Genomic DNA, 10,444 nt, shown 5'->3' on the forward strand with positions numbered 1-10,444 from the left:
TCACTCATATGTAAACTTCCAACTTGGCATCTTTGCTTTAATGTCTGTCTCTCTCTCTCTCTCTCACACACACACACACACCAAACACACATGTGGGCGTGCACACACACACATGCACAAGACAAGTGAAGGTTTTTGAGGGAGAATAGAGAAAATAATTGCATAAGTTAAAGTTGTACTTATTTTTCAAATAGAATGAGAATGAAATCCAAGAAAGGCCACTCTACTTACTTCATCTTACCTACCTTTTGTGCTGGCTCAGGGACTGATTGTTCTTAGATTACGACTCAACTCCTGCCTTTTCTGCTCTCTGCATCACAGGGTTTGGCCCCTGCAAGCTGGTGTCCCAGCTGCTGTGTCAGCTCATTTCTCCTTGGATTCACCAAATGGGAGGCAATGATGGAAGAGTTGAGGGACGAGGAAGGGCAAAACCAGCATATTCTGCCATTTCTCTCTGCCTTCAGTAGTACATACTATGGCACCTGAATCTCTTTGGTGGCTTCAAAACTTGTCCTTAGGCCTCCCATAGCACCAGCTTCCACAAATCAACCTCTGCTCACATACAATTCCTTCCTCCTGTGTCCTTCCAGTTGAGGGATGAGATCAGCTTCTCATTCTTGCTAATTTCTGGGTAACTTAATGTACCTTTTCCTAGCTTCTCAGCTCTTCTGTCACCTGCAAAATTATGTTCATTAACTACACTCTGTTTCAAGACTCAGAGTGAATAAAGAGGGAGTCAATTATACAAATATGAAAAATAAAGAGCTCTGAGCTCTTTGGAGTAACTCTTTTGTCATAAAAGCATAAGACAGTCTCAATCAACCTGAGATAGAACTAGGATATATATATATTTTTTTCTTAGTGGAAGTAATATAAATTTGCAGTGATGAGGACAGTGCTGGTACCTACTTAGGTACTTGCTTAATATTGTGCAGGGGACAATTAATCTCTAATGTTCTGAATGACTCCTGGCCTCTTAGATACATTTTTCATTCTCTTAATTCAATTTATAACTTTTTACTCTAAAAAAGTATAGTTCTTTTTGTTTTCTCCAGACACCATATTGTTCATACTTGCATGCCTTTCTCATATCTTTTTTTCTACCTATTTTGAATAGTTTCTTGAACTCATTCTTTAAAAACCAAATTATTAATTTGAGTGTAGATAAATGGAAGACTAATAACTAAAACAAAAAGCTAATTCTTTGAAAGAAAATGAAAACAACATAGATATAGCATTATGTAATTACATGATTAAAAAAGGAGGCAGAGAAAAAAATGAAATGAGCCTATTTTCTGATTTGTGCATTTCCTATAGATAATCAGCCTCTTTAGAAACTAAAAACTAATACACTAAAACTAAACTAAAAACTTTATACACATCACATCACACACAAGAAATAATAGTTTTTAAAACTTTTTAAAAGACTAATTCCTCAAAAATTTGACAAATATCCAAAGAACCTTTAAATCTAATAATATTTAACTGAGAGGAGAAAAGTGTTCAAACTTTTCTTATAAAAGTATTGTTTTTTTATAAACCTGTATGAAAAGCCAAAAATGAAGATATTGTTTTCAAATACTAATTTTAAAAATCTAAATAAAATATTAAGGATGTTAATCAAAGTAACATATTAAAAAATATACTACAATCTGATTAGTTTAAGTTCAGGATAAAAAAGAAAGCGCTCCCTATTGCCTTAGTGGTATCTATTCTTCCTTTCTTATTTCCCAACAAATTTTCACTTTAGCTCAGAGTGGCAACATACCCTACTCCATTAGACAACGTGCTGTAATTAATAATTCTTGCAAATAAGAGACAAATGGAACTGTGCTTTGGCTTTCTGAATCTGATTTTCTTTCATAGATACATGTATCACATCTATCTTTTTTTTTTTTTTTTTTTTTTTGAGACAGAGTCTCGCTGTCACCCAGGCTGGAGTGCAGTGGCGCCATCTCGGCTCACTGCAAGCTCCGCCTCCCGGGTTCACGCCATTCTCCTGCCTCAGCCTCTCCCAGTAGCTGGGACTACAGGCGCCCACCACCACGCCCGGCTATTTTTTTTGTATTTTTAGTAGAGACGGGGTTTCGCCGTGGTCTCTGTCTCCTGACCTCATGATCCGCCTGCCTCGGCCTCCCAAAGTGCTGGGATTACAAGCGTGAGCCACCGCGCCCGGCCGTCTATCTTGTAGTAAGTTGCTTTTACTTCATTTTGGAATGTAGAGATATGGTTGGAGATGGAACAGCCTTCTTAGAACCATGAGTGGGGTCATTGGACAAAGATGTTTTATTTTATAGTATTAAAACATTAGTTTGTACATAAATGTTTACCAAAAAATACATAAGGATCAGTTAATATACTTCTTCCCAGAAGCCTTCACTAAACATCAGGCTGGAAAAGCTGAGGGGTCTTCTCGTATGTGCCCTCCTGGAACCTGGTGTGTACTTTTTTCTTTTTCTCTCTTGTCATGGTCTACTCAGAACTGAATTATATATCCTTAAGTTCAGGATTATGCCTTTACATATCTATATTATTTGCCCAGTGCTTGCAAGACAGAAGATAGTCATTAAATAAATACTTATTTAAATGTATTTCTCGTAAAATGGTGCATGGCATTTCACGATATGCTTAATATGTACATATTATGCCATGCAGCTAGTTTGAAATTGGCTGTTTTTAGATTAACTTCAAGCTGTTATGCCACCATAGTCTAAATAGGCTAATTGCAGTGATCTGCCATATTATAATTTCAGGTTTGTAGAAAAATATATTTGGTTTTTTGTTCATGTTATAGTCTAGTTTGGACCTGTAAGGGTTATTTTCTCCTGCAGGTTTATGCTGATTCAGTGACACAGTCTCTTAAACCTTAATGCTCTACCTTCCCTGTATATTATGAGTTATTTCCTCCTTTCTATTCAACAAACAGAGAATAAAAGGAAAACAAAGATTGTGTGTTGAAAGTCTACATAGGCCAACCCTGAAAGTTACATAAATGAATTATGCTCACATTCCTTTGGCCAGAACTCATTTTAATGTTGACATTAAAATTGGAGTTTAGCTATACGATCATGAAAAAGCAGGGAACATGGGTTCTGCTGGGCACCAACATTTTTTACCGCATACCTTTCTCTTCCAAAGAGGCGGATTATCTATAGGCAATGCACAAATCAGAAAATAGGCTCCTAACAACAACAATATCAATGACATGGTTACTAACTTCTATAAACCAGCAAGAAATCTTATAAATTAGATTAAAAAGGTATCTTAAGAGTAAGTATATTAAATATAAGAAATTTCGGGGCAAGGCTTTAAAAATAAATGAGCTCGGCCAGGTGCAGTGACTGACCATTGTAATCTCAGCACTTTGGGAGGTCTAGACAGGAGACTCGCTTGAGGCCAAGCGTTAGAGACCAGCCTAAGCAACATAGCAAGACTCTGTCTCTATATTAAAAAATAAACAAAATTAAATAAGAAAGATGTGCAAGATCATTGTGGGAAAGCAATGAAGCAGTTTTTTGAATGAAAATAATGATTTGTAAATATATACTATAGTCATTGATAGCAATACTGAGTATAATGAACTGAGAATTAGATACTGAGAAACTAAAGATAACCATCCATCTCAAATTGAATTATCTTTTCCCTGAAATTTTAATCAAAATACCAACAGATTTTTATGTGAAATTTAACAATAAAATTCTAAAATTTACAGGATAAAACAAAGAGCCAAGAATATTCAGAACATCGTTGAAGCAGAGACACTTTACCAGATATTAAAACAATAGTAAGAAATATGGTTTAGTATTGTCACAATAAAGAGCAAATTACCAGCACAAACATATAGGGACCAAAGTAATAGATTCTAGAAAATAAGGAAATATGAACTATGACAAAACCGACTTTCCAGATTTGTGTAGAAAGAATAGGCTGTTCAATAAATAGTTATGAGACAATTAGTACTCCACATGAAAAATGTAAAATATAAAAATATATGCCTACTTCATTCCATACATAAAATCAATTTCAGATGGAATATGAATCAAAAAGTGAAGCCATAAATTTAAATTTTTATAATAAAACGTATATATATTTAGTACTATGACTAGAAAAATTTTCTTAAAAAAGATAACTTACTAATAACAAACATGACTAGTCTAAAAATAAGAACTCCTACTAACCAGAAGTAACTCCAAAGAAAATGTAAAATATAAGCCATTAATTTGGAAATATCCAACACATATATTGTCAACCAAAAAGTTAGTATCTACAAAGTACATTAATTCTACAAATTAATAAAAAAAGTCAAACAACCTGGGAAGGATGTTCAGATATTTAAAGTTATGAAAATATATTTTAAATAAGACAAACATTAATTATTCATGCATTTTAGAAAATAGACTCAAATTTATTTGAAGTCAGAAAGTAAAAAATTAAATGCACAATGGGATACCTTTTCATATTCAATAGATTGGAAAATTTTTAATGTCTTAAATGGATTTGGAACAATTATGAAAATCACACATTGCAGGTAAAATACTAACTAGAATTGGAATTGGAGAACAATTTTATATTGTCTAACCCTAAAACACTTTACCTTCTAGCAAGAGTAAAAATGCATTAAAATGCATATTTTTAGATAGCAATCATAATCTATAATGTTGTCTAAATATTATTAAGGATAATACAGTATTCCTCTCTTATCCATGGTTTCAGTTACCTGCAGTCAACCACAGTTCAAAAATATGTGAGTACAGTACTATAAGATATTTTGAGAGAGAGAGAATAACCCCATATTTACATAACTTTTATTACAATATATTGTTATAATTGTCTATTTTATTATATTATTGTTGTGAATCTCTTACCTTGCTTCATTTATTAAACTTTATTGTATGTATGTATGTATAAGATAAAAAATATAGTATGTATAGGATTCTGTATATCAAAGGTTTTAGGCATCCATTGAGGAACTTGGAAAATATCCCCCATAGATAAGGAAGGACTACTATGTTTCTTATGATTATGCATGCATGTTTAACAACCCAAAATATAAGATCTTGTTTCATGAGGATAAACTACCAATATTTCCAGTAAAATCAGAAAATACAATAAGATTGTATACTTTTATTCAAAAAAGGGTAAAATTTATATCACATATTCAATGATTTTATGTCTTAAAGGTCTAAAACAAATCATCTGAGAAACTTTTTGAGAAAATAAGTACATTAGTTAATATTCCTAGTTTCTTTTTTTCCATTGAGACTCCCATGTAGTTAGTCTGGATGCATCAACCCATACTTAAGATGTTGGGGCCTGCTTTTAATTTTTTAAAAATAATTAATATTAGTTTACGTTTTTATCTTCAGCGCACTCACGCCTGTTTCTTATATCACTTAAGATTAATTTTCTTCTGGAAGTTTCCACCTTTGGTGGAGACTATCCCACAAATATATGAAAACCTACTGATAGACTCTATTTCACCCCTCTCTCAGAACTTCTCTCATCCTCCATGAAGGTAACCTTTTGTTTGTCATGTTAAATTAGACTGCTGAAGGATCCACGTTAACATCTTACTTAAGCTCATAATTCTGTCTGTAAATGAAGTTTTATCAAATGATTTTATAAAACAAACACCGTATTACAGTAAAGGTTTGTTGTTGTTGTTGTTTGTTTTTGAGACCGAGTTTGGAGTCTCGTTCTTTCACCAAGCTGGAATGCAGTGGTGTGATCTCGGCTCGCTGAAACTTCTGCCTCCCAGGTTCAACAATTCTCCTGCCTCAGCCTGCCAAGTAGCTGTAATTACACACATGCACCACCACGCCCAGCTAATTTTTGTATTTTTAGTGGGGGAAGGGAGAGTTCACCATGTTGGCCAGGATGGTCTCGATCTCCTGACCTCGTGATCCACCCACCTCGGCCTCCCAAAGTCCTGAGATTACAGGCTTGAGTCACCACTCCCAGCTAACATATTTTTTTGTTTGTTTGTTTGTTTTAGTGCATTGAGTCTTGTGTTTGATATATGCAGGGAATAAAAACCATGTCACATCGGAAACTATCACGGCAGCTAGATGTAAGAACCTCCAAGAGAAAATATGGAGACCTGTGTTCTATTTTCATATATCTGGGGAGGTAACACTGTAAAATATCGGACTCTTACAGCAAATTTTCAGTTTGATAATTGGATAGATAAAGTCACACAGGTCATGATCACTGAACAAATCTGTAAAAGTAATATATTTGCGAAGCAATAATTTATATCAAAAGTTCATTGGAAAACTGTCAAAACAATCATTCAAGCCAAATATTTTGGAAGGATATTGTAATTTATGAAGCAAATACCCATACTGAGGCGCAAAATGACATATGAAGGTATATGGAGAACCAGTGTGATGAAGCAGGCCCATATGCCTCTATATTTATAAATTAGTTTCAATATAGAAAGAGAGGACAGAGAAAGTTGTCATTTCTTCATAAGAAAAGTAACATTTAGTAGATTAAGTGATTACACCATAGTTATACAAGTATCCATCTTAATAGGATTGAAACCAAAGTATCACTGATATTAATGACAAATAATGTTTTGGTTTTGGTTTACATCAATGATTTCCAAGCATATAAATTGATATTTTAAAATAAAATATGATTTTCTTAATTTACTCAGAACAAAGCTATTCTTTGTTTAGTATTCTATCCAATACGCTATGAATATCTCTCTCAATAGCATGTAGGAATGAAACATTCTTCCCAACATATCAAATGTCATTATGAAAATCATTGAAAGTGTGAGGTTTCAAATAATAATTAATGGAAAGAAAGTATAAAGGCAACAGAAGAATGGAGGATTAAATTGGAAAATACTGTATACATTTTTTAATAAAGACTAAATAATTGGCTGCATTGGTATAAAAAAAAATATGACTAGAATATCCACCTGATGAAAATGCTTGCAGGCAGGCGTATGTGATCTTATGCAGGGTATTTAAGACTGGACCTTCAAAAAAAGTATTGGTAGTACCAGAGGCAGGATATATGGCACAATCTAAATTCAGAATAGTCTTAAATGAAGTTATTTTTTCTGTAGTGTTAATGACTTTTTTTTTAACTTTAGTTTCTGGGATACATGTGCAGAATGTGCAGGTTTTTTACATAGGTATACGTGTGCCATGGTGGTTTGTTGCACCTATCAACCTGTCATCTAGGCTTTAAGCCCCGCATGCATTAGGTATTTGTCTTAATGCTCTTCCTCCCCTTGCTCCTGATCCCCTGACAGGCCCAGGTGCGTGTCGTTCCCCTCCCTGTGTCCGTGTGTTCTCATTGTTCCCCTCCCTGTGTCTGTGTCGTTCCCCTCCCTGTGTCCAAGTGTTCTCCCACTTATGAGTGAGCACATGTGGTGTTTGATTTTCTGTTCCTGTGTTAGTTTGCTGAGGATGATGGTTTCCAGCTTCATCCATGTCCCTGCAAAGAACATGAACTCATCCTTTTTTATGACTGCATAGTATTCCATGGTATATATGTGCCACATTTTCTTTATCCAGTCTATCATTGATGGGCATTTGGGTTGGTTTCAAGCCTTTGCTATTGTGAATAGTGCTGCAATAAACATACATGTGCATGTGTCCTTATTGTAGAATGATTTATAATCCTTTGGGTATATATGCAGTAACAGGATTGCTGGGTCAAATGGTATTTCTATTGGTCATGAAGTTCACCTCCTGTTAGCCTTTCTCCTATTCAGCCTCCAAGTAGTGGGATACAGGTGCCCACCACCAAGCCTGAAATACGGGGTTTCACCGTGTTAGCCAGATGCTTCTCAATCTCCTGACCTCGTGATCTGCCCACCTTGATGTCCCAAAGTGTTGGCATTACAGGCATGAACCACCACGCCTGGCCTGTTTCTTGACTTTTTAATGATCGCGATTCTAACTGGCGTGAGATGGTATCTCACTGTGGTTTTGATTTGCATTTCTCTAATGACAGTGATGATGAGCTTTTTTTCATATGTTTGTTGGCTGCATAAATGTCTTCTTTTGAAAAGTATCTGTTCATATCCCTTGCCTGCTGTTTGATGGTTTTTTTTCGTGTAAATTTGTTTAAGTTCCTTGTAGATTCTGTATATTAGACCTTAGTCAGATGGATGGATTGCAAAAATTTTCTCCCCATTCTGTAAGTTGCCTGTTCACTCTGGCAGTTTCTTTTGCTGTGCAGAAGCTCTTTAGTTTAATTAGATTTTGGGTTTTGTTTCAATTGCTTTTGGTGTTTTAGTCATGAAGCATTTGCCCATTCATATGTCCTGAATGGTATTGCCTAGGTTTTCTTCTAGAGTTTTTATCATTTTAGGTTTTATGTTTAAGTGTTTAATCCGTCTTGAGTTAATTTTTGCATAAGGTGTAAGGAAGAGGTCCAGTTTCAATATTCTCCATATGGCTAGCCAGTTTTCCAAGCACCATTTATTAAATAGGGAATCCTTTCCCCCATTGCTTTTGTCAGATTTGTCAAAGATCAGATGGTTGTAGATGTGTGGTGTTTTTTTCCTGAGGCTTCTATTTAGTTCCATTGATCTATACATCTTTTTTTGTGTCAGTACCATGTTGTTTTTGTTACTGTAGCCTTGTAGTATAAAGTCAGATAGCATGATGCTTCCAGCTTTCTTCTTTTTGCTTAGGATTGTCTTGGCTATAGGAGATCATTTTTGGTTCCGTGTGAAATTTAAAGCAGTTTTTTTCTAGTTCTGTGAAGAAAGTCAACGGTAGCTTGATGAAAACAGCACTGAATCTATAAATTACTTTGGGTAGTATGGCCATTTTCAAAATATTGATTCTTCCTATCCATGAGCATGGAATGTTTTCCATTTGTTTGTGTCCTCTTTTATTTCCTTGAGCAGTGGTTTGTAGTTCTCCTTAAAGAGGTCCTTCATGTCCCTTGTAAGTTGTATTCCTAGGTATTTTATTCTCTTTGTAGCAATTGCGAATGGGAGTTAACTCATGATTTGGCTCTCTGCTTGTCTATTATTGATGTATAGGAATGCTTGTGATTTTTGCACATTGATTTTTTCTCCTGAGACTTTGATGAAGTTGCTTATCAGTTTAAGGAGATTTGAGGCTGAGAGGATGGGGTTTTCTAAATATACGATTATGTCATTTGTAAACAGAGACCATTTGACTTCCTCTCTTCCTATTTGTATACCCTTTATTTCTTTCTCTTGCCTGATTGCCCTGGCCAGAACTTCCAATATTATGTTGAGTAAAAGTGTTGAGAGAGGGCATCCTTGTCTTTTGCCAGTTTTCAAGGGGAATAAGTTGACTTTTGTAGCAGCTCCATACAAAGTATGGATGTTATATAGTCTAAACCAAAGGAGTGCAGGAGTCGTTGTCTCTTTTGTTTCTCGGTTAATTATAAATTATTTTAATATAACCAAAATATGGTAGATGTTCAGTTATACTTACTAAATGAATTGATAATGAATAATTGATGTTGTAATTAGAGTTCTCCAGAAAGACGGAACCAGTGAGAGAGAGAGAAAGAGACAGAGAGAGAAGATAGATAAACAGACAGATAGGTAGATAGATGATAGACAGATGAGAGGAAATTTTTTAGGAGAATTGGTTCACACAACAGTAATGAAGGTTGAAAAGTCCCGGGACCGGACGTCTGCAAGCCAGAGACCCTGGGATGCCAGGAGGTGGCTCAGTCTTAGTATGAAGGTCTCAGAACCAAGGAAGCCAGTGGTGTAACTCAATCTGAGACCAAAGCCCTGATAACCTAGCGGGCTTCTACTGTAAGTCCTGGGGTCCAAAGGCTGGAGAGCCTGTAGTTATTGTTCAAAGACAAGAGAGTAAGAGCGTATCCTAATTCCAGCAGAAAGATGGAAACATTTGCCTTTTCTCTGCTTTTGTTCTCTCTGGGCCCCCAGCAGATTGAATGGTGCATCCCCTCATTGAGGGTGGATCTTCCCCACCAATTCCACTCAGAATCACATGCAATCAAGTCTCTAGGTGTTCTTTAATACAGTCAATTTGACACCTAAAATTAACCATCACAGATGCTAAACTAATATATATCTCAAAGCATACTGATAATATAAAATTGTTCTACTAATTTCTTTTTGGTACTACATGACTTGAATCTTCAATTAACTAATTAAAGATACAACTAAAAGGAAATAAACATGAAACATTGTATTCGTGGGCTAACTAAAACACTACGAATCTTGAATTCAGTTTTCATAGTAGATAGAAACACTTTCCTATATTGCCAAATATACCAAATTAGAAAAAAATAAAATAAAACTTGTAAGACATATATGAAGTTAAATCACAGTCTAAATTTTGTAAGTATAAAAATACCTACACACATGTATTTGTTTGACTTATTTATATGGGTTTTAGTTAATAGCTTTACATAGTACGAGTATTAAATTATTTTCATTCAACTTAGCAAATAAGTC

The sequence above is a fragment of the Hylobates moloch genome, unplaced genomic scaffold, assembly GCF_009828535.3.
Source record: "Hylobates moloch isolate HMO894 unplaced genomic scaffold, HMol_V3 SCAFFOLD_3, whole genome shotgun sequence".
Taxonomy (NCBI): Eukaryota; Metazoa; Chordata; class Mammalia; order Primates; family Hylobatidae; genus Hylobates; species Hylobates moloch.